General features: G+C 39.7%; 1 protein-coding gene across 1 annotated transcript in view; it reads right to left on the bottom strand.

Moving 5' to 3' along the window:
• LOC128141068 (sciellin-like) overlaps positions 1 to 20785 on the bottom strand; it is a 43776-nt gene extending 22991 nt beyond the window's left edge. The window contains exon 1 of the mRNA XM_052785627.1: positions 20585 to 20785. The gene's annotated coding sequence lies outside the window, so the exon portion shown is untranslated. The remainder of the gene's footprint in view (positions 1 to 20584) is intronic.
• Positions 20786 to 23148: the final 2363 nt, after the last annotated feature.

Consider the following 23148-nt stretch of genomic DNA (forward strand, 5'->3'; position numbering starts at 1 on the left):
TTTACTATTGATTTATCAGAGTTGAAAGAATTTCTTTTAGTTCAAACAGTAAAGTGTTTTGGTGATGTCAGTAACTAATTTCACATCTACCTATCACCATAATGTCTATGTAATCTGCTTGTTGGGAGTTAGGTAAATACTCTGCTTTCGCTTGCCATTCTTGCAAGAAAAAAGAGGAACTTCTCTGAAAAATAGATACAAACATAAATGGTCACATCCTCGGCTGATATAATGGGATATAACTCCACCAAAATCATTCTGATAGCTTGATTTACATCAGCAGAGTGCGTGGCCTGACATGATTTATGAAAGAAAATGAGAAATGTCTTAGAATTTCTCCCAACATTAACTCCTCTTTTTAATTTATCAATAACAAGCAATAGGGACATATTGCTGATTAGTAATCAGAGGTCACTATGTCTTGCTGCTTAGGCTGCTAGCATATTTTGGAGGCCATTTCTAGCAAGCTCATTTTAAATACCTCATCAACAATGGAGGCTTAGGCTTATTTGCCATCCAAAGAATTCTTAAAATGCCTCATAAGAAACTGCCAGTAGGGCATGTTGACTTTTAAAATGGAGTAGCACTGGCAGGCAAGTGAACATAACTAGTTCACAAATGCCATCATTTAAACTTGAATGGCTTACTCAGTGTTATTAAAGTCAAATGCATGTAGCACACTACAGTGGCAAAAAATTATTGTACTTCCCAATTCCCACCTCTCTCTGAACAAGATGGTTGTGTTCTGTGTACTTAGCTTTAGTTTATACTTTTCTACAAAGTCTATGTTCCTTGATGGCTAGTAAGATGCATTTTCTCTACATGATTTTCTTGTCAATTTTTGTTGAGTTTCCATTTTTAAGTAGAAAACATACCGCAAGATATTTTTCTAACTCCACATCCTTATTAACATTTATAGGATGGCCGTCATATGAAAATAGCATAATGTAGCCTTGATCTATTGAGCTTTTAGGTAGATCTAAAAGACAGAGATGGGCATGAGCAATGACTCAGTAGGCAACTTTTTGGACAAATACCATTCTGTGACTCCTCCCAAAAAGGGAGGAATACACTACTGAATACATTTTTTTCATACACGCAGTCCTCCAAAAGAAAAGTCCTTTAATACTTCAGACTTTCCAAATAGGATTAGTAAACTATTGTGTTCTGGGTTATAAGATGCTATTATTATTACTGGTGTGTCCAAAAGATTTAAAGACATTCTAGCAAGTGCTGTTCAAATTTTTTAGTTTCAAGACACAGATAAACCAGCTACATTTATCCTATTAAGTAAAACATACCAAAGCCCAGTCTCTGGCCTGAGGACAAGTGGCACAACATGGTTTGTATCTAAATGGCTAAACTTGCTTTCCGAAAAGAACTGTGTGGCCTCATCCATGCTCCTATTGAAGCAGCGTGGGGCTTGTACTAGAGATCCATGCCCAAGGTTTTTTTCAGAGATAGCTAATTGGCAGGAACAAAACTATATCAAGGAGTGTGCATGATAATGGTAAGGACAAACAAAGGATATTGCTCAAGCCCATGTCCTACCCCTACTCGGTTAACTAGTGTTACTACTCTAGTAGTACACTGTTACTACTAGTGTTAACTACTCATTGGACTTGATTTTTCCGAAGTGAATTGTGTTCAACATAACTCGTGTCAAAAGATGACTAAAACTAAACACTCTAAAACATATAGATAAGTGTCGGCAGTGGATGATGGCCAGCTGCCAGGCAGCATTTAGCAGGCAGACACAGCTAGTTAATGTAACCTTCATCTGGGAGGTGGGTTGCACATCTGTGCCACCCATACATTTTTCTTGCTTAAGCTTGGTCTAAGATCACCTGTATACGTAGGCAGCAGTTCTAACAGTCAAAAGGGGAAGGGTCATCTAGGGAAAAACGAACCCAGTGCAGCAAATATAACACTACTTATCATAGAGAAGCAAGTGGTGCTCATGCATAGGGTGACACCTTCCTCTTGAAGGTGACTAACACAAGGACTGTTCCTCCCTTAATTCCCAGTCCAACCCTACATAAAATAAGGGGATGCTTGGCACTTGTGCTACCTCTATGTACAGAGGTACTTTTCACCCCTGGTCAAAATAATTAACCAAGGGAACGTATTGCCTATGGGTACACCCTTACCAAGAGGTATGCATGACTCAGAACCAGGCTAGAAACAGTTGTGTGAATCTCAGCAGTGTTCATGACTGCAACAGAGAGAAGAGGGAGAAATAAGGAGCGTGATTTTTTTCCATGGGCATGTTATTCTATCATTAGACTCTCATGGGATTTCTGTAACTTTCCCCTGAAGATTCTGGTCCTCCTGTTCTTAGACAGACATCTCAAAATAAAATAAACTACTGATCTATTGTGAGATGGAAACCCCCTTTCTCCATGGACATCCTAGCTTATACTAAGATGTGGGTTTTACAGGTAGATAAGCAATGTCCTGGGCAGGCTTGCAAAGGGCAACTACTGGCAGTGCCAAGCACCTGGGGTCCTTTTTAACAACTTTGTTCCCCCCTTGGTGCTCAGAAAGTCAGCATTCCTCTGCCTCCTCCACATGTAAGGCTCATCTCCAAGCATGCCTAACCCTGTCAAAGAACAGGATGAGAAAGCAACAGCCTACCAACCGGAAAAGTCACTTAGCCTATGGCTAAACCCAAGTTCAAATCATTCTTCCTTTTGACAGCAGCCCATTTTTACCAGCAGACTACCTTAACCACTGAGTTATAAGATATTTTTCATAGGAGGGAACACAATTACCACAGTTTTTCTACCTCCCTGAAATTTAAATATTCACTGGAGAGAGAATAGCGCTACAGACCTTTTGCTATGACATACAGATATTGGTCTTACCACTGTCTAAATGAATGTGTAGATATTATATATGGAATTCTCCCTTTTCTTTTTATGTTGTATTTTTCAGAATTTTATCACTTGGGTGATTAAAATAGGTAGAGAGAAGAGTAATTTTGTAATATCATATAGCAACTGTTGTTGTGCAGAGGCAGAACAACTTAAAGCCACTTTCACTAGATTATGTTACCGTTAAAGTGAGTACATTTCAGTAAGTCTGATATGAAACACCAGAATGCACCAGGGATAATGTTGTGTTTTATGGATTAACTTTTGCCCACCCAGCTTACATTTCCTATTGCTATTGCAGGTTGCCGTTCCTGGGGAAGACCTTTCAGCTGGTTAAAGCAAGGTATGCAGTCTGGTTGTTTAACCACACCTTCCTGTGTACAGGAAGGAGCACTGTCAGATCTTTTTCATACGCATTTTTTAAATGCCAAGAAAACCCTAGTGACAATGCAGATGTATTTGGCAGCCCATTGTTCTCCCAAAAGGTGTGGCAAAGTTCATAAACTAAAGAAGGAAGAAAAAATTGCTTTAAATAGTATGCAAAATGTCTAAACCTTTTCACTGCTTCTAGTTGCCACAGAAAATGGCTGAGCAGTGTCTTCTGTTTTCCTTTAAAATTGCTTGGCATAGAAAAATGCTAATCATAGCAGGTGCCAGCACATTTCATGGAGATACACAACTTTCAATGTTAGTAGGCCTGATTTTCCCACAATTTGAATACCTCTCTACTCTGCAAATGAGTGAAATATCTTGCAGAAGTCCCTGAAAGTCTAGTCCATAGCATGCTAAACTTGTGTATCTTGATCTTGCACCACTGCCATTACTACCTTAGCTAAAGAACACAAAGAGTTACTGATAAAATCAGTTATCTAAGGAAAATTGTGCTGAAAATCTGGCTAGGTCAAATGACACCTGTGTGGTGGTACCAGCTGAATGGCCATAACCAGTTTTGTAGCTTTTGTTATTGATAAATAGCTTATTTGTTAATGTGTTACCATCATCTGAATTAACAAAGAACATTCATATGGCTGACTAAAGAAATGAAAATCAGGTTCTGACCAATAGTAGTGGGAGTGTGAGAATTACAACTAGATGTCCTTTTTTCATTAAAGATTAAGAAAGACTTTATAATATCCCCATCCCCTAAAAATCCCCACTGAGAGAGAGGTGTGGGAAAGAACGAACAGTGCTGCTCTCAGAGAAAGCCATCTTGTTAGAAGATGTTAGAAGATAAGAAGGGGAGGAAAGTTTCTTCCTGCTCCCTATCTGAAATATTCTTATAGCAATTATTTGGTCATGAGCACTGCAAATACATAGGAGACAACCCCTCCAGGCTGTTCTTTTTATGGTGCAGATAAGGAGATGTATCTGCCCCATAAAATATCCATGTGAGGAACTTTAAATTACACTTATCTGATAGATTGGGTTTCCCCTCCTTGTCCTGGTATTGCATTGGGATTATCTGCTAGGGCTAAGCAGCTTTTTCTCTTGTAATGATGATTCTTTCTTTTACTATTTGGTTTAAATTAGTTGATTGAGAACTTGATTGTCCTTTGAAAACCTATATGGAAATTTTACACCAATCAAAAAAACCCAGTGAACCAATATCCCACCTATTCAATGAAATCTTCATTTGACAGGTGGGTTCCACACTAGTATTATCAGCACACATAACTGCTATGCATGCCAGCCAAATGTAACAGATTGTGATCCTGTTCTCTATCCACATCAAAGCTGAATATAAGCATGGAAGAAAGGTAGGTTTTTTCCCATTCCTGGAAGATGCTGGCTGTGGTACAGTTAGCACAGAATGGCTTCCTGTAGAAGAGTTGTTAGAAAATGTGTTCCAAAATCAGTAACTGCAGAAATAAGACAAAAGCCATAAATGCAAATCAGAAAGAATGGAGTTGAACTTAAAAGGGTTCAGAGAAGGACAAAAAAAGATGATCAAAGAGACAAAATTACTTCTCCATACAAGGAACAAATGCATCAGCTAAGACCCTTTTAGTGTGGTGAAGAGTTGTCTGAAAGGAGATGTAAGTGGTCTAAAAAAATCACAAACAGTATGGCAAGGGTGTATTTTAATTCTCCCCCAATACAAGAGCTATTTGGCATCAAAATTAAGCTAATAGAAAGAAAAAAAAAAAGAAAGAAAAAGAGGTGTTTCTTCCTACAATATGTCTGTAAGCGGTCTTGCTGCAGGAAGCCGTGTTTCCAATATTTTATGAAATGCAACAGTTTATTTATACATGTGTATATCTGTACTTGTGTTTGTGTGTGTGTGTGCATGTATGTGCATAAATACTTATATATGCGTGTGGCTGTACCCATACATAAAACAGTTCAATGAGAAACAAGACAAGCTTGTGGAAGAGAAATCCATTAATGGTTACTAGGTAAACAGAAACTACATTTAGCTAAGACCCTAACATGCAAACTGATAGAGACCGTAAGGACACTTAGGGAAAGCAACTCACATGCTTCCCCTGTTCTTCCACTCTTCCCTGAGCATCTGTGTTTGGCCACTGTTGGAGACAGAATATTGGGCTAAACAGACCTTTAGGCTGACCAAGGACTGCCACTCCTATGTTATGCCCCTATGGTCAAAATTTGTATAAGGCACATAACTAAAATTGCATTAAAATTATTTCCCAATTCTTTGATGTTGATGTAAACAATTAGCAATACAATCAAGATGATACCAAATTTTTGTAGAATGTTGATGCTTTAGGTATCAAAATAAGCCAGTCTTCTTAGTGAACGGGCTGTCATTCAGCCCCTCAGCTGAGAGTCATTCAGCATTGTCATTTTAGTTTCTTCAGACTGAATTTCTACTCTAGTTACATGACAAATGTGGAGAGTATGTATATATGCAAATATGGAGAGCACTGTGTTTTGTTAGCACACGTTTAAGACCCTTTCCTTACTCATAAATACCTTTGCAGTCAAATAAAATTGCTCATCTGTTCAAATAACAGGTAAAATAGCAAGGCAGATTCATGATATGTGTTGAAATGTAGGTCATCTGCAGGAAGAAAATAGAAAATGGTATCACAGAAGTGGCATCTTCCCTCCACGTTCCCCTCCCAGCTTCTCTGGAGAAGAATTCAGCTGTCTCATTGTCCTCCCTTATCCACAGAAGTAGAAGGATTAATAGCATTTCCAAGAATATTCCAAGGAATAAATTTCAGGTGTAGATTTCAATCACAAACAGAACTATGTGAAAGAAAGGAGAATACCTTTCTTAAATTAATATATCTGCAAGTAGGGCTTCATGGGCTAAGCTGATGAAACAACTGGGCTTTCTTCTTGCCTTTACAAAACACTTGTCCTTTGATATAAAATGGCCAATAGACTATTACAATGGTGAGTAAGTTAGTACATTTTAAATATCAACTTCTCCTTCCCTTTTATTCTGAGTAAATTATATTCTTTTGAATAATTGTTTTCAAAACTCTGAGTACTTTGGAAAGAATGTTGGCAGAAACAATCTTTTACAGGAGTTTTAATGTTCAATACATGAAGAATTGAGCTGCAGGTTTTTCATTTGTTTTTGTTGCTGCTGTTAAGTGCAATGAAAACAAAGCTGGGCTTTAAAACAGGATGATTTTAAAATAATTTGGGTGATATTACAAGGGAGAGAGTCAGAACAGAATTATTATAATTATCTGGATGTAATCATGGAGTCCCAGATCAGTTCCTGAAGTTCCAGATCCTGCCACAGTGCTATAGGAGCATAGGGTGAAGAACCCAGTAATTTCAAGCGTGGGCTGCTCTGGATCCTCATGCAGGCTATTAGCCTGAGAAAACTAAATGCCAATTAATGTCTAAGTAAATAACCTGAATTCTACTCAATTAAAGGAGAAGCCAAACTAGTGACAGCTATTTTCAAACACTTGCTTCCTCAGAGCTGGGCGAGACTTTCCATCACAGGCCCTATTTAACATCAAAAGCTAGGCTCCTACCTCTACATTTGTCACTCAAGACACCCCTAATGTAATCTCACTCTAATGTAGATGACTAAAGTAGGTCAGAGCATTGGGCTCTAGAAATTACTATTTCTCTCCACTGTCTTGAAAGGGAGCCTAAAATGACAAGTCAGATGTAGGCATCTACACTGTAAACACCTAAACATGTCAGATGAATCCCATGTAATGGAAGGATTTCAAATAAAATTTTTGCTCTTGCAGAAGGCAATGACTTCTTGCCAAATTAAAAGGAAGAGGAAAAAAGCATGCAGATTTTTTTTTCTTTGTGTCTGGCCAAAATTCCAGTCAGAAAGCTCATTCTGCAGCCTCAGCAGTACTGCATCTATACTACATCAAAATTTGGCTCATTCTCAAGCAAACTGCTTGTCCTGTGATGCATTGTAGAAAACAGCTTCCCTGCTGCACTGTGGCCACTTACACAAAAAGTGTGACAAGGAAACTATAATCTGGCCATGTGGGAGCCTGACCCACAGAGAAATTGCAAGACGAGAGGAGAGAGAGAAAACAAAAAATCATTGTGCTTTCCTGACAGTTCTGTCCCTTTCATTCATGGGTGCAAAAGAAATATTCCTTCTATTTTTAGAAGAAACATGTCAGATCTTTCTGGATTTGAACCCTCTAGCTATTGCAACAGTAAGGCTTGAATTTTGGGGTTTAGTTGCTTTACTTGTAGGTAACTGTATTCACTCTGTTCAGATCCCTGAGCTGCAGACAAACCAGTATAAATTAGTTTTGGCATCTTCTATGAACCTGTGAGCAGAACCTCCATAGTACTGTGCTTAAATCACAACCTTTTATTTCTTTATCTTTTCTTAATTTTCATTTTGAAATACACAATTCTGCTCCAGAATATTTGAAACTTTTAAACTCATAGTGCTAAACTCATTTTAGGTTGAAGCAGAAAGCTCCAAGTCAGCGAGCTATGTTGTAGCCTAGTTATACGGCCAGGTTGGGTGTGTGAAAACAGCCACCACACACTGGAGAGTAAATTGCTGGGTTCGGTTTTTCTTGATTTACAAGTTGCTATAAGAGGTGCATGTTCCCAGGGAGTGGTGAAAAGTAGGGGTGTGTTAAACAGGTTTAAGAACATTTTAAAGAGACACTGTCAGGTTTGAGACATAGCAGGTTTGGTGTACTTCCTCCTGCCTTCCAAATAACATTTTCTGTTTCTGTGGTTACAAACAGCTGAGCTGCACCCTGCCTCTCTCTTTAAGTGATACCACAAAATCCAGTGTAACAGTTATGTGTCACACTGGTTGCTCTCTCTGTCTTTTTTTTTTTTTTTTTTTTGCCATCAGTCAAGAAATGAAACTGCCAGGACTGCTATTCTTCGCATTCCTTGGAGAGCAGAATTCACGTGCCATCAAGTCCAGCCAGTAAAATCTTATGGTTTTCTGTAAAAATAGTGAGGTGAGGACAAGGAACACTTGCATCAAACTATTTCTCCACTCAGAGCGGTACAGACATTATTTGCTAGTATTCCTGGGGCCACCACTTTAAGGTCTGAAATACCCCAGCCCAAAGTCTGGGCTGCAAGCTTCCAAGAACCTTGGCAAAAGTCACATGATTTTGAACCTGAATGTTCTTGTTTCTCAGAAGTTTTACAGGGAGAATGGACATAATTTTTAATCTTTTATATACACAGCATTGCCTTTGAGCCTTGGAGAACTACTGGGTATTTTCTCCTGGGTATCCTACTGGAACTAAGGATAATTCCAACTGAAAATGAGATTAATCTTTCTTAAATGGATTTCACAAGGGATGACTGGAATATCCATTTCAATCCCTTGCTTAGTATAGGAGAATAGAATTAGCAGAGCACAATGTATAGACAAACTTCAGCCTGCCATTATTGCAAATAACATTGAAGTCTTTGTTTGGAAGGATTCAACCTCCCTCTCTAGGGAACATTCTTAAATCACTTTTTTTCCCCCAGCTGGTAAATATGTTAGATTTTACATCTCTCCCATGAAAGGGGGTTGTAGTGAGGTGGGTGCTGGTCTCTTCTGTCAGGTGGCTCGAGATAGGACAAGAGGAAATGGCCTCAAGTTGTGGCAAGGCAGGTTTATGTTGGATATTAGGAAAAATTTCTTTACTGAAGGGGTTGTCAGACATTGCAACAGGCTGCCCAGGGAAGTGGTTGAGTCACCATCCCTGGAGGTATTCAAAAAGTGCGTAGACAAGGCACTTCAGGACATGGTTTAGTGGGCATGGTTGATGGTTGGACTCGATGATCTTGAAGGTCTTTTCCAACCTAAATGATTCTATGATTCTATGATTCTATGATTATACTATAGTACTTACAGTGCTATCTGACATTCTGTATAATAGAAACATTCAGCACCAAAAGGTCTAATGTTTAGTTATTTGAGGAAACACATCTTTTAAATTCCCCCTTCCAAAGGTAATAAGAGAGCACCATGACACACACAAAAATCATTGTTAGCTAGACCAAAACTTAGTTCTTGGAAAGAGCAGAGAGGGAATGTGACTTGCAAATGCCACTGTTTGGAAGAAGCAGAGCAGATGGCAACTGAAATTTGGAAGTAGGTAGCAAAGTAACTGAAGAGGAGCTGAAATAAAAATGATGTAGGAAGATGTCAAAGAGAAAATGGAAGCAAGCAGAAAAGGATCTAGAAGGTCAAAGATAAGTCTGATCTCATATACTGACAATGCAAATCCTGCAGAGATGTGTTGATGAAGGGTTTCGAGAACTGTATCCTTGCATATGAAGATTAACGTTTCCTACTTTTTTTAAGCAATGATAGAAGTGTTTATATTAAAAATAGAAAAACTCTTTCCCCAGTGTCCTGGTTTCAGCTGGGATAGAGTTAACTGTCTTCCTAGTAGCTGGTACAGTGCTATGTTTTGAGTTCAGAGCGAAGAATGTTGATAACACTGATGTTTTCAGTTGTTGCTCAGTAGTGTTTAGACTAATGTCAAGGATTTTTCAGCTTCTCATGCCCAGCCAGTGAGAAAGCTGGAGGGGCACAAGAAGTTGGCACAGGACACAGCCAGGGCACCTGACCCAAACTGGCCAACGGGGTATTCCATACCATGTGACGTCCCATCCAGTACAGAAACGGGGAAGTGGGGGGCAGGGATTCGCCGCTCGGGGGACTGGCTGGGTGTCGGTCGGCGGGTGGTGAGCAATTGCACTGCGTATCATTTGTACATTCCAATCCTTTCATTATTGCTGTTGTCATTTTATTAGTGTTATCATTATCATTATTAGTTTCTTCTTTTCTGTTCTATTAAACCGTTCTTATCTCAACCCACGGGTTTTGCTTCTTCTCCCGATTTTCTCCCCCATCCCACTGGGTGGGGGGGAGTGAGTGAGCGGCTGCGTGGTGTTTAGTTGCTGGCTGGGGTTAAACCACGACACCCAGAAATCTTACATTTTAGAAAAACTGCAATCAAATGAAGAGAGACAGGATGAGCAGTGATGTTGCATGAGAACTATGTCATGAACAATGTGTGGCATGTCAACTATTCCTTCCACATGGCTTGTGATTGGGACAGATTAACATCTGAATTATGCTGCAAAAGGAGCAAATAAAGGCAAAGGCGCAGGATGAGGAAGGATGGTTGCTCAGCTGCAAAAAAGGGAGCTGAGAGATTTGAAGAAAATGCCACAAACAAGCAGCCATCGGAGGTTCATGCAGAAGGCCAAGTTCAGCTATAAGGTCTTACTACAATTTTTCTCAGTGTTTTGTAAAGTCAGCCTGCTAAACAGTCACAGGTGTAACTGCAGAGACTACCCGTTCACAAAACACCACAAACATTGTCATGAATCAGTATCTTTGTCACTTATCTAACTGTACAGTGCAGTGATCCAGTAAACGGATGTTGACAATAGGTTTTGCAGCGAACAGCAAGTGCGCAGTTTCATTATCAGTTTAAACCGATCTATTACCACATTCCCACCAAAAGGAACGGTTCTGCTTTCCCTGTCCTGCCCTTGTCTGTGTCCTCCCACCAGTCCCTTAGACTGCCTCAGTCAGGTCAGTAAACTGATCCTATTCACTGCAAGTCTCACAATCAAAAGAACTGAAGCAAAGCATACAGCAAAAAAGAAAGACACAGGGTAGGGCAAGACCACCCCGTAGTCGTAGTGTGCTGTTAGGTGGTTTACGCCAGTCAGGAAAACAGCTCTTAAAGCTAGCATCTTAATTAGCAACTACTGAAACAAAGTGACAGTTCACACCTCAAAAAATCAATATTTTAACTTCTCTGTAAATTCAGTCTTATTGTTACTAGTGACATCCCTTCACTAGAGTATTCTCCCTGTCCTAACAGCTACAGATTTTTTAATACAAGAGAAGTCTCCCTAGGATTTCAATTGAAAGGACTTGCCAACACTTAGAAGCAACCACCTATGGCCTTTCAGAGTATGTCCTAAGTTACTTAAGTACTGCATTAGCTTTCCCCTCATCTACAAATCACACCTTGCACAAATCTCTACACATACATATATTGGAAAAGCTATTAAAAACATAATTGGGTAATATGGGTAATTTGCCAATTATTACCCATACATCTTCTTTTCTGTATGGAAGAACTTTTTCTGATCTCAACATTTTTTTTCATATTAGTGGTCTTTGATATCTTTCAGTCACTACTGGGAAGGGCAAAACTTGAGGATGGGATTTGAGTGCCAGGAATCATTATCACTTTACATATTAAGGAATTAATCTGATCTCCAAAGTAGTCAACAACTCAAAAGATAAAAAGAGATACTTTTTTATGTTTCTCCACCACTACCCTTGAAGACAGACTGTACTGGTTTTGGCTGGGAGCGAGTTAATTTCCTTCACAGTAGCTAGCATGGGGCTGTGTTTTGGATTTGTGCTGAAAATAGTGTTGATGATAGATAACACAGGGATGTTTTCGTTACTGCTGAGCTGGGCTTACACAGAGCCAAGGCCTTTTCTGCTTCTCACCCCACCCCGCCAGCGAGGAGGCTGGGGGGGCACAAGAAGTTGGGAGGGGACACAGCCGGGACAGCTGACCCCAACTGACCCAAGGGATATTCCAGACCGTATGATGTCATGCTCAGTATATAAAGCTGGGGGAAGAAGAAGGAAGGGGGGATGTTCAGAGGGACAGCATTTGTCTTCCCAAGTAACTGTTACACGTGATGGAGCTCTGCTTTCCTGGAGATGGATGAACACCTGCCTGCCCATGGGAAGTGGTGAATGAATTCCTTGTTTTGCTTTGCTTGTGCACGCAGCTTTTGCTTTACCTATTAAACTGTATTTGTCTCAATCCATGAGGTTTCTCACTTTTACCCTTCAGATTCTCTCCCGCATTCCACCATGGGAGGAGTAGGCAAGTGACTATGTGCTTTTTAGATGCATACTGGGGTTAACCCACAACACAGACTTTAATCAAATAATGGGATCAATTCATAGAATCACAGAATCACAGAATTTATGAGGTTGGAAGGGACCTCTTAAGATCATGTAGTCCAATGCCCCTGCTCAAGAACGATCAGCTAGAGTATGTTGCCCAGGATGATGTCCGGTTGGGCTTTGAATATCTGCAGGGATGGAGACTCCACAACCTCTCCGGACAACCTGTTTCAGTGCTTGACCACCCCCACAGTAAAGAAGTGTTTTCTTGTGTTCAGATGGAATTTAATTATTCTTAATTAGCGTCCATTGCCTCTTTTCCTGTCAGTGGGCACTACTGAGAAAAATCTGGCTGCCTCTTCTTCATTCCCTCCCTTGATGAGATCCCCCTGACAGTTCTCTTCTCCAGGCTGAGCTCTCTCAGCCTCTCCTCATATGAAAAGTGCTCCTGTCCCTTAATCATCTTTGTGACCCTGCGCTGGACTTGCTCCAGTAAATCTGTATCTTTCTTGTACTGGGTAGTCCAGAACTGGGCACAGTACTCAAGATGCGGTCTCAGTAATGCTGAAGAGAAGAAGGATCACCCCCCCTTGACCTGCTGGCAATGCTCTTACTAACATAGCCCAGGAGGCTGCTGGCTTTTTTTGCCATAAGGGTGCATTGCTGGCTCATGGTCATCTTGTTGTCCACCTCCTGGATATCTTCCACTCCAAGGACCTTCTCAGCAAAGCCACCTTCCAGCCAGTGGGCCCCCAGCATGCACTGATGCCTGGGGTTATTCCTCCCCAGATGTAAGACTTTGCCTTTACCCTTGTTGAAGTTGATGAGATTCCTCTCTGCCCTGTTCTCCGGCTTGTCAAGGTCCCTCTGAACGGCTGCACAGCCAGCTGGTACATCAACCGGTCTGCACAGTTTTGTGTCATCTGTGAACCTGCTGAAAGTGCACTCTGCTCTTTTGTCCAGGTCATTAATGAAGATGGTGAACAGTACTGGCCTCAGTATTAAGCCCTGGGATACATCACTAGCAGCTTCAACCATCTAAGGCATAGACCTTCCTTCTTCTTGTGATGAATGACAGTTTCTTTTCTCCCCAAGCTGTATGTATACTATATAAATTGCTCCTTCCCCAAAGGGAAGATCAAGTCAGAATTAATAACTTTGAAAAGCAGTCCATGCTCACTCTGTAATTAGGTGCATCTTTTCTTCGTGGGACAGCGCTAACCTGTTTCCTTCCTCTTTTTCTTCCATCCTTGCCGCATCTTGTCTCTGACAACCATGGTAGGTAGAAAAGATTAAGGACTTCCTTGAACTCTTCGTTTAATAATGAACAAGAAGGAAAGAGGTAATCACCCATACATTGGCAACTCTATAATTATAAAGTCAATGACATGTAAACTATCTCAGCTTCTGCCTTCTAATTAATTTATTGTAATTACTAAAATGTACTGATTTATTTTCATTCTTCTGTTGCAACAGAGATGACTATTAAAAAGTTTGCGAAAAGAAAGAATAGTATAAGCCCCCAAACTGAAATTCATATACAGGAGGCTGTTGAAATGTAAATATAAATTTGTATTAGAAGCAAAGGAGATGAACGTAATAAAGAGGCATATTCTATTGCAATGCTCCTACTGAGTCAAAGAGTATTTAATCACTTGCAGTTTTATGTAAGTAGTAAAGGTGTTGCTCTGTGATGAACATCCAAGCTAATCTGAATACACAGGCACAGTGTTTCATAAGCAGTAGTACTATGAAAGGTAAAATACGTAACAGCTTTGATTTATTCAACAAGGCACAGAATATGCATTCAGGCAAATATATGACCACACAGTAGAAGCAGACATCATAGATAGTGTACAGATGAAGGAAACTTTAATGACTACTTTATATATTTTAATTCCAGAGTAAATTTAATGTTTGTAAAAAAGAAATATTAGTTTACTGAGCTTAAATATGGTCATGTACAAAATTAATGTTCCAGATGACAAGCTTTCTCTTATAGCTGTCATGAGCAGTATGTCATACAAACAGGAGTCATCCCAGCTCTGGCCCCTGGGCTGCTCATGCACAGTGTCTGAACACAAGGTGGCTACATGTCCCTTGTGTTACTTTCTCCTCAATTTGTGTTTAATGGAGTGGTCCTTAGTCAGTACTTTGAAGTAACAATGGCAGACGCCCATCTGTTTCTGATTGCAGAGGGATAGAGCTCAGAATAAGGCACCTGCAAGCTAGATGTAAGAAAGACATCCATCCCCTGCCCTCAGTATTTTTGTATTGACCACTCCTAGGCGACCGCACAAAGGGAAAGGGAATTTCAGGTGACTCCATATTCAGGGGTCTCTGACTTCATGCATCATTTAAGGCAGGCAGGGATGACCTGACTCAGAGCTTTGCATGCCAGTGTAAGTGGCAGACACCTCACTGCATCCTCTGGCTATGTCTGACCTTCCCTGAACTGCTCAAATGTTCTTGTTGAGACCTCTATAAATTCTCCCCATAAATCCAGGGAGAAACTTGGGACTAAGGACAGATGCAGGTTCTGAAATGCTCACAAAACAGCACCAAACGCAACGGGTTAGATTACTCCCTTGTAACAGATACAAGTATCTGCTTACTTCTATCAGTAGATGGAGATTTTCAGTAGACGTGCTTAAGCATGTCCAGGTATGAATTGTTATGGGTCTTGGGCTGGGGTCTGCCATAGCTATTGCTGTCTCTGCCTCCCAGACCCATGCAGTGCCTCCACGTCACAGCAGCTATTACATTTTGTTACACTGAAGCTTCAAGGAAGGATCAGGCTTGAGAGCTTCTGCTGTATTTCAGAATCACTCAGCACAATAGACAGAAATATCTGTGAAGGTTTATTAATTATTTCTGGCACAACAAGATGAATCTTCAGGAGGCTGCTCAAGCTGCATGAACAGCTTTATTATCTCCATGCTAGAGGGTAAGCAGTGCCCTTACTTCTGCCTGCAGGTCCTTGCACCTTCCTCTGAGGCATCTGGCTCTGGTCTCTCTCAGAAACAAATTACTGGCCTGGATGTAGGTGTAATCTAGTGTGTCCATAACTCTATAATGGAAAGAATTTAAAGCAAAAGTGCCCTTCCTTCTACCAACCTTTGCAATAGAAAAGAGTGATTCAAAATATGATATTGGCATTGAAATGTTACAAATATCAAAGTCAGGTTCCCCCTCACTTTTAACTGTAATAATTGATTTAATTTTCCACACTCTCTCTCAAAAACCAAATATTTTCATCCAGCTACTCATTAGCCCAAAGATCACAGGAGAGGACAATATACACAAGTCTGAAGAGGATACATAGTGCTAATTTAATTTAATCACAATCTATTAAGTATTTACATAAATACAATCCTCCAAGGAAATATGTTTTTATTTTGCCAAGAGCAGTTCCTTGAAGGATGATAGGGTAAGAAATACTACACGTATTATTACAAATAATTACTTAGAGGTGAATGTACTGATTTTAATTATATCAGGTAATCTTGAGGTTTCGCATACTTTCAAAAAATCATTTATTCTGGTTGCACTAATTTATAGTTGGGTTTAGATACTGTCAGTACTTTTCTTCTCCTGTAACAAAGTCCTGCCTTCCATTCCCTTGGAAGGACACTGTCTCAGTCCCACTCTGCCTGAAGTAATATAAAGACTCAGGCAGTCTTCATCTGATGAGGCAACTGCAGAGAATAGAACAGCCCCTGACCTTACCATGATCCAAGACAGGAGTAGCTGTTCCAAGATGGGTGGGACTTTCCCATAGACCCCACAGACAGACCCTATCCTCTTCAGAGGCTGCTTTCTGTAGTGCAGAGCTACATCCACAGCAATCTCTTCCCTAGTTTACATCTTCTGCCAGATTATTTTAGGACTCAAACCAAAGCAAATCTATGCTTCAGTGCAGGAAACCCTCTTTCAGGAACAGGGCTTTCAGGTAACAACAGATAATACAATAAAATAGTGCTGTTTACTTTCCCCCGTCATGTATTCACCATTAAAAGCACTATTCAATTAAGATTATTTCACAAATAAGGAGAATTTGACTGTAAATAAAATTTGAGTCTACTGTTCAAGCAAGAAGGTTGGATAATAGAAACTGGTCCAGACTTGAGCCACTCTGTAGCTCAGAGTTCACAGTAATGTTCACAGTGGTAAAAATAATCCAGTATTTTAACAAGGCAGTTCTGCTAGGAAACTGCTGACCTATAGAGTCCTATGCACTTAGTGTTCTGAAAGGTTAAACAAATTGTTCTGTAAAATTTAAATTTAAATCCAAAGCTGTAACTCTAAAAAACCTCAGCCTACTTCTTGCTTTTCTCTAGAAAAATGTGAATTCCACAGGCAGGTCATTGTATTCGGAGTTCTCTAGCCACATACATGTATGCCTCTGTGTAGGTATCTGCCTGGTTCGGAGCAAGCAACTTGTTTACCTCATATCTAAGCTGGGTGAGGGGTATCCAGAGGTGATACTCCCCTGACGAAGACCTAAAAAGCGTTTGGTGCAATACATGTTTTCAGGGGTTGCCTAACCCAGCAGTCAATGCTGGGCACTTCAAAAAACAGAGTTGCTGCAGATGCTTTATTATAAAATGTGACCACAGCTGGTGCAGTAGCAAGGGACCTATCTTGTTTTATTCATAGTTCATGACATACTGTTTCATTTGTGATTGGTACCCTGCTTGTATCCAAGAAAAGAAGGTGGTCATGGCTGTGCTGCCTGCTATGTAATAAACCAGCAGTTAGTACACTGTCCTGAGTGAAGGACACTGCAGTTTCTTGGTCAGGGTATTAACTCATTTATATTTTGCATGTGCTCAGAGAGAAAGTACAAGGAAAAAGCTGGAGCTGAAGCCTTTTTCCTAAAGAAAATATCCAAACTACAAATTCTGAAGACAGGAGTTTCCATCTCCCTACAGATCAGACGCTTGGAGAAATAACCATCCTGTGTTTTTCAGATGGTGCCTGTGGTGTGCCTAAGAGTCATTTGGCTATTTTGCACTAGTTGCAAGAACAGGTAAATAAACAGAATTGCTGCATCTAGATTTTGCTACAAAAATGTATGCATAAAAACATCTTATAGCTATTGAAGTCATTGCCAAACTTGTGTTGTACGAAATGCTGTTTGAGATTAGCAACACCAGTATTTTTTTACTTTGGTAAGCATATATAACACAAAGTATAACAGCAATTTACTTTGTCTAAGAACATGAAAGAGATTTAAAACATCACTTGTACTGTCTATATATGCTTGTATCTGTCCATAAGCCTCCTGCTACATTTCACAAAGTAGATTCACAAGTTGTGTCTTCTAGCTATGCTCTACTCAGCCTCCTGAAAAAAAATACATTTCATAGCTCAGCACAAAATCTCTCCTTTTTTCTTCCTGCAGCACAATCGAGTTTTTGAATCCTCCAGTTCTGTTACTAAAATGTTATGGTTGTTATAAAGTGTGAAAGGTACTTTATAGCTCGAGATATATGGGGAAAGTCTGTCCAGATGAGGCCACCTCAAAACTTCCAGGTGGTTTAGCTACCCCTTTCTAGACTTCATCCTGAGCACACACTTGCCTGTGAGGGTAATGCATGCATCTCAATGACCATGGTGTGGCCCTTTTTATTCAGATGCGTTCATTTGTCTTAACAACAGAACTCACACAAAAATTATAGCCGCAGGAGGGATTCTAGCATTTAAATCAAATAACTGATACTCTTGTTTCTGAACAGATCATGCACCGAAGACCATATTAGATAGGACAGCCTTTAGTCTGGGAGCTAGTGCAAACACCTTTTTATAAAAGAAATATTTAATCTTACTTTATCTACTTGCTCATTTGTAATGCAGATTCCCTGAAAACTGAGAGTGATACCGATTTGCAGTTACTGATTCTAGAACATACTTACAATTCAGTGCAATTTGCAGTTTGAGCACTAGGTGGAAATAGAGCAATGAAAATAAGCCCCGTTACCAAATCTTCAGCACAACAAATGGAAGAGCCTTCTCCAACAATCCGAGAAGGGACAAATGGCAGCTAAAATCCACTTCGTTTTATTGGGGAACTCTATCATTCTCATTTCTTGCAGACAAGAATAAGAGAAAATATTCTCCCTAGTCTTCTTAAACTTGATTTTTTTATTTCCTTTCCTTGCTGACTTGCTTTAAAATTTGGGATACATGTATTCAGAGTACTCAGATATATTTCTATTGATTGTTCAATTATTTCAGTGGAAATTAGCACCTGAATCCGACATGTAGCAACTTTTCCTCTATTGCTGTTGCAGTTTTGTGAAAGTTTACGTTGAACATATACTTAGACTGAGCTGTTTTCGTCTGCTGCCATTTGCTTGTCATAGATTCTAAACAAATAAAATAGTGAAAATAGAAATTAATGCTTTCCTTTCACTTGCTGCATGCTTATGCGACAAGAAAAGCACAGCTAGAAAAGTCACCCTAATTTTACTCCTTTGTATAAGCCAGGTCTAGGAGCCTCTTTATTATAGTTCTAATTTTTTTCAGCCCAGGAAAGAGAACTTAAATTGATATTTAGCTTTGGATGATAGCCATCTTTTAGGTATTGTGTTGCTTATGGAAAACTTGGCTCCAGAAAAATCCATATGCAGAATACAACTGCAGCAAAAGCCCACAGAAATAAGGAGGAATGATGTAGCACTTCATTGGAAACCACAAAGCAGAACTGAGCTGTACAACACCAATGCTGCATGCGTGGTCAGGATGGGACATCCAGGCATTCCCATCTCACTTCCAAGAAATGATCAATCTTCGTGTAAGACCATCCATTTGAAAGGATACAGTCATGATTTATGCAGCCCCAAAAGAGACTGACCTAGTCATCCATCACCCCTCTCAGTACTGTCTGCAGAGCTTGACAGGTCTGGTTGAAGAAGCTGGTATAGTAGCAAGGGACATCTCTAGTTTTATTCAGAGTTCATGACATGCTGTTTCATTTGTGATTGGTTACCTGCTTGTATCCAGAATGAATACATAAGAAACCATGAGGTTTCCTGCAATATTTTCACTTCTTCCAAATTCTTCTAAGTTTTTTAATTAAAACATTGGTGATCACCAACAACTTGTTCTATTTCATTCTGCATGTTTACCCAAGTTCTGCCTCTTTGCCCACCTTTTAACACAACAAGAGTGCAGATACTAGTACCACAGGCCAGTTTTACAAACTGTTTGAAGCAGATTTCAACTGCCTGAGGTAATTTAGTCAGATGCCAGAGCAAGTATTCATACTGGTGGAATGCAAGTCAAAATCTTAACTGAACTTGAAACCTGTTGAAGCCTGGGGAGTAACTAAGACTATTGTTCCCTATCCAAGTAAATATAACCTTCTATCCACTAAGTATTTCAATTCAGTATGGTAGATTACACGATTTTGAGCACATTTTCTAAACTCTGTAGAAACAAATGCTAAGCTAAACTGAAAGACCAAGTATCAGGTAGGTGCATAAGACCTACTGTCTTCATTCCTGAAGAAAGTTTGTGTGTGATGGGTGCAAGGAAGCTTAGATAGGGCAAGATATAAATGCAATTATAAAGGAAAAACCTCTGTTTTGGAAGGGTTTTGAGGAATTCAGTGCCAGTCACCATTGAATTAAACTACCAGTGAGATACTGTGGATTTCCTAAAGGCTTTTTGAAAATTTAAAAAAAAAAAACCACCCCACCCCCCAAACCTCTGTAGAACAAGTAGTGTCTAACTTAGTTCTTCGTCTCTCACAAGAAGGTCATCCCAATCCTTATCCTTAAGGTCATCTTTTAGAGGAGAAGGCACATGTTAAATAGCATGGAAATCTCCTTGCAGTACAATAAAACAGTCAGTCATTCTTCACTTAACTATTGAAAGATAATGAACTCCCAAATAAAATATAGCAATTGTTAAATGCAGAATGGCAACACATCTTTAAGAAACCAGGTTCTTGTGTACATTCAGTACCACCTCTGCTTGAAACAGTCTCAGAAGATACTGGCATGTCTTTGATTTGTCCTATTATTCCAACTCTGCTAAGTATGTAGGAACTGGATTTTATATCAATGGGACTTTTTTAGTACAGTCTAGCTACATGACTGAAGAGTTTCCTGATGCTAACTTAAAGAAGTCACATATTAGTGCTGAAATGAGAAGAAAAAAGAACTTTTCAGGACAATCAGAGCCCAGATTACACATGGCAGGAGTGCAGGGGAAACACTACTTGTAAATTAAGTGGAGGTTATATGGAAAACACTGAAAGTCAAACACAAATGTTCCTTTTTTTTTTTTTTTAATTTCAAATTAATCCCCATTTCCAAGTTCCACAAGTAAGCTTATTGCTATAACATGGACTTACCAATTTTGGCACTGAAGAGTATAGCTCGGGAGAGCTTTCCAGATGCAAAAACTTCCACTGCTTATAAAGTCGTTGATTTATTGACTACTGAATAGAGGACCCCTAATGTGCCTCCAGTTACTACTTCCTACAGCTAAAATCCCTCTTCCACCAAGATTCAAGTTTCAGGTTAAAGCAGACTGAAAGTTTGCCTCTGCTGTTATTTACTCCTGCTGGTTGGCAGTTGCTGCTGGTGGCTGAAAATGTTACTAGGAGTGGTTTTGGCTTTGAATAGGATAGTTGTGAGTCAACACGTGGGATAAATCCAGACATGCCCAGCTTTCCTCCTGCTCTGTAAACAAAGTGATCTGATACAGAAATCTGATGATCTTTAGATGCAATAAATATATCTGCCTTTCTGACACATAAAGACTGTCTTCATACTGAGCCCAATAGGCATGTGACAGAGGTTATTTTTTGAGGCACTCTAAATTGCAATGACTTCCTTGCCTGCAAGGTCAAGCATGAGTGATAAGCATCAAGAGTGAGATCCTGGCTGCTCTAAAGCCAAGAGCAAAATCCCATCGATCTAAACAGAATAACAGCATTGCTCCAAGATATTGCAGACCACTTTGGAGAAGGCTTCCCACAGACCCCACTTTCTTCCTCTCCATCTTACTCTTCTGGCCACTTCTTTGCATCTTCTCCCATCTTTGCTTCCAGCCAGTTTCCTCTACCAGAAAACCCCTCACGACAAATTTCCCTGTCCTGTTTCCACTGTTTCCTCAAACAGGCTGCCTTTATATTCTAGTTTGGTTTGGTCAAGTTAAATTCCAGCTAATAGCATAATCTGAAATCTTTACATACTAAATTTTTTTCCAGGTGAACAGCTGCATTGCAGCAAGAGTCATTCAGCTGAGCTCTTCGGAGCATGTCCTCGTGCTGCACATCATGGGGATAGTAATTTGCTTTCCTGGGTTAATATCACACATTACAAGTCTTGGCAGTGTAGAATATCTTCTGCAGACAGACTGGTTTTTATGCAGGTGACCAGCCGGATTCTGTATTCATTCACTGAAGCTACTAATTGCTGCTGTAAGAATGGAATTGCATATATAAAATGTTAAAGGAATATATTCAATAGACAAACTGGAACTGTGCTTTTGCAACAGAGGACATTTGTGTTTCAAATGTATAGAAATAAGATGGTCATAGGCAGAAAAAGACGTATACAACCATATTCTTTGCAGACTCTACCTAATCCTGCTATCTCCAATAAACTGAACAAACAGACATAAACAGAGTTTTCAAATTGTTAAGAAAATTCAAGGAGAAATAAGACATGGAATTAAAGAAATAAGAAGACTGACTCCAGTGAAGTCAGGATTTCTCTGTGAGTGGTTACTTATATCACCTGCTTCTTTGGCTGGGATAGAGTTAATTGTCGTCCTAGTAGCTGGTATAGTGCTATGATTTGGGTTCAGTATGAGAAGAATGTTGATAACACACTGATGTTTTCATTTGTTGCTAAGTAGTGCTTAGACTAAGTCAAGGATTTTTCAGCTTCTCATGCCCAGCCAGTGAGAAGGCTGGAGGGGCACAAGAAGTTGGGAGGGGATACAGTCAGGGCAGCTGACCCAAACTGGCCAAAGGGGTATTCCATACCATGTGATGTCATGTCCAGTATATAAACTGGGGGGAGTTGGCCTTGGGGGGGATTGCTGCTTGGGAACTAACTGGGCATTGATCGGTTGGCAAGTGGTGAGCAATTGCATTGTGCATCATTTGTATATTCCAATCCTTTTATTATTATTATTATTGTAATTTTATTATTATTATCATTATTCATTTCTTCCTTTCTGTTCTATTAAACTGTCCTTATCTCAACCCATGAGTTTTTACTTCTTCCTTCTGATTCTCTCCCCCATCCCACTGGGTGGGGGGCAAGTGAGTGAGCGGCTATGTGGTGCTTAGTTGCTGGCTGGCGTTAAACCACTACACTTATCCACTAATGAATCTGCATTTTTTTGTCCCTATAATATTGTAGAATCACAATCATGAAAGAGAACACTTTGATCTTTACTCTGACATCCTGTAAAGGCCATTGAACTGCTCTGAATTTTGTTTGTATTAGAACATATTTTTTCAGATAAAGTGGATAATATTATAATTTATCAGACAGTGCAGTATACATTCTGCTTTATCAGAGATAGATAATAGAAAACTGGATCTTTGCAGCAATGCTGCATCTGTAACACAGTTACTTGCAGAATCTGTATGCAGGGCATAACAAAATTTGCTCATTACTCAAATTAGGCCATCAAACTGGCAGGCCATGGAAGAATTCTCAAATTGTCCTCAGATCATTTTCCATCATCCTTTAACACTCTAAAATTTATTTGCCATCGGATCTTCAAGTAAACAGCTATAAAGTAATCTCTCCTTTAGTTGTCAAAAAGTTTGACAGCCCTTGATTAAAACATAAGCATGTTAGATGCAGAGCTGCTGCTTGTAAGATACTTTTAGAAGTACAAGCCTTATCTAAAGCCAAAAGTAGTTTATCTGTATGGTTTGCTTAGCTTTTG

The sequence above is a fragment of the Harpia harpyja genome, chromosome 4, assembly GCF_026419915.1.
Source record: "Harpia harpyja isolate bHarHar1 chromosome 4, bHarHar1 primary haplotype, whole genome shotgun sequence".
Classification (NCBI taxonomy): Eukaryota; Metazoa; Chordata; class Aves; order Accipitriformes; family Accipitridae; genus Harpia; species Harpia harpyja.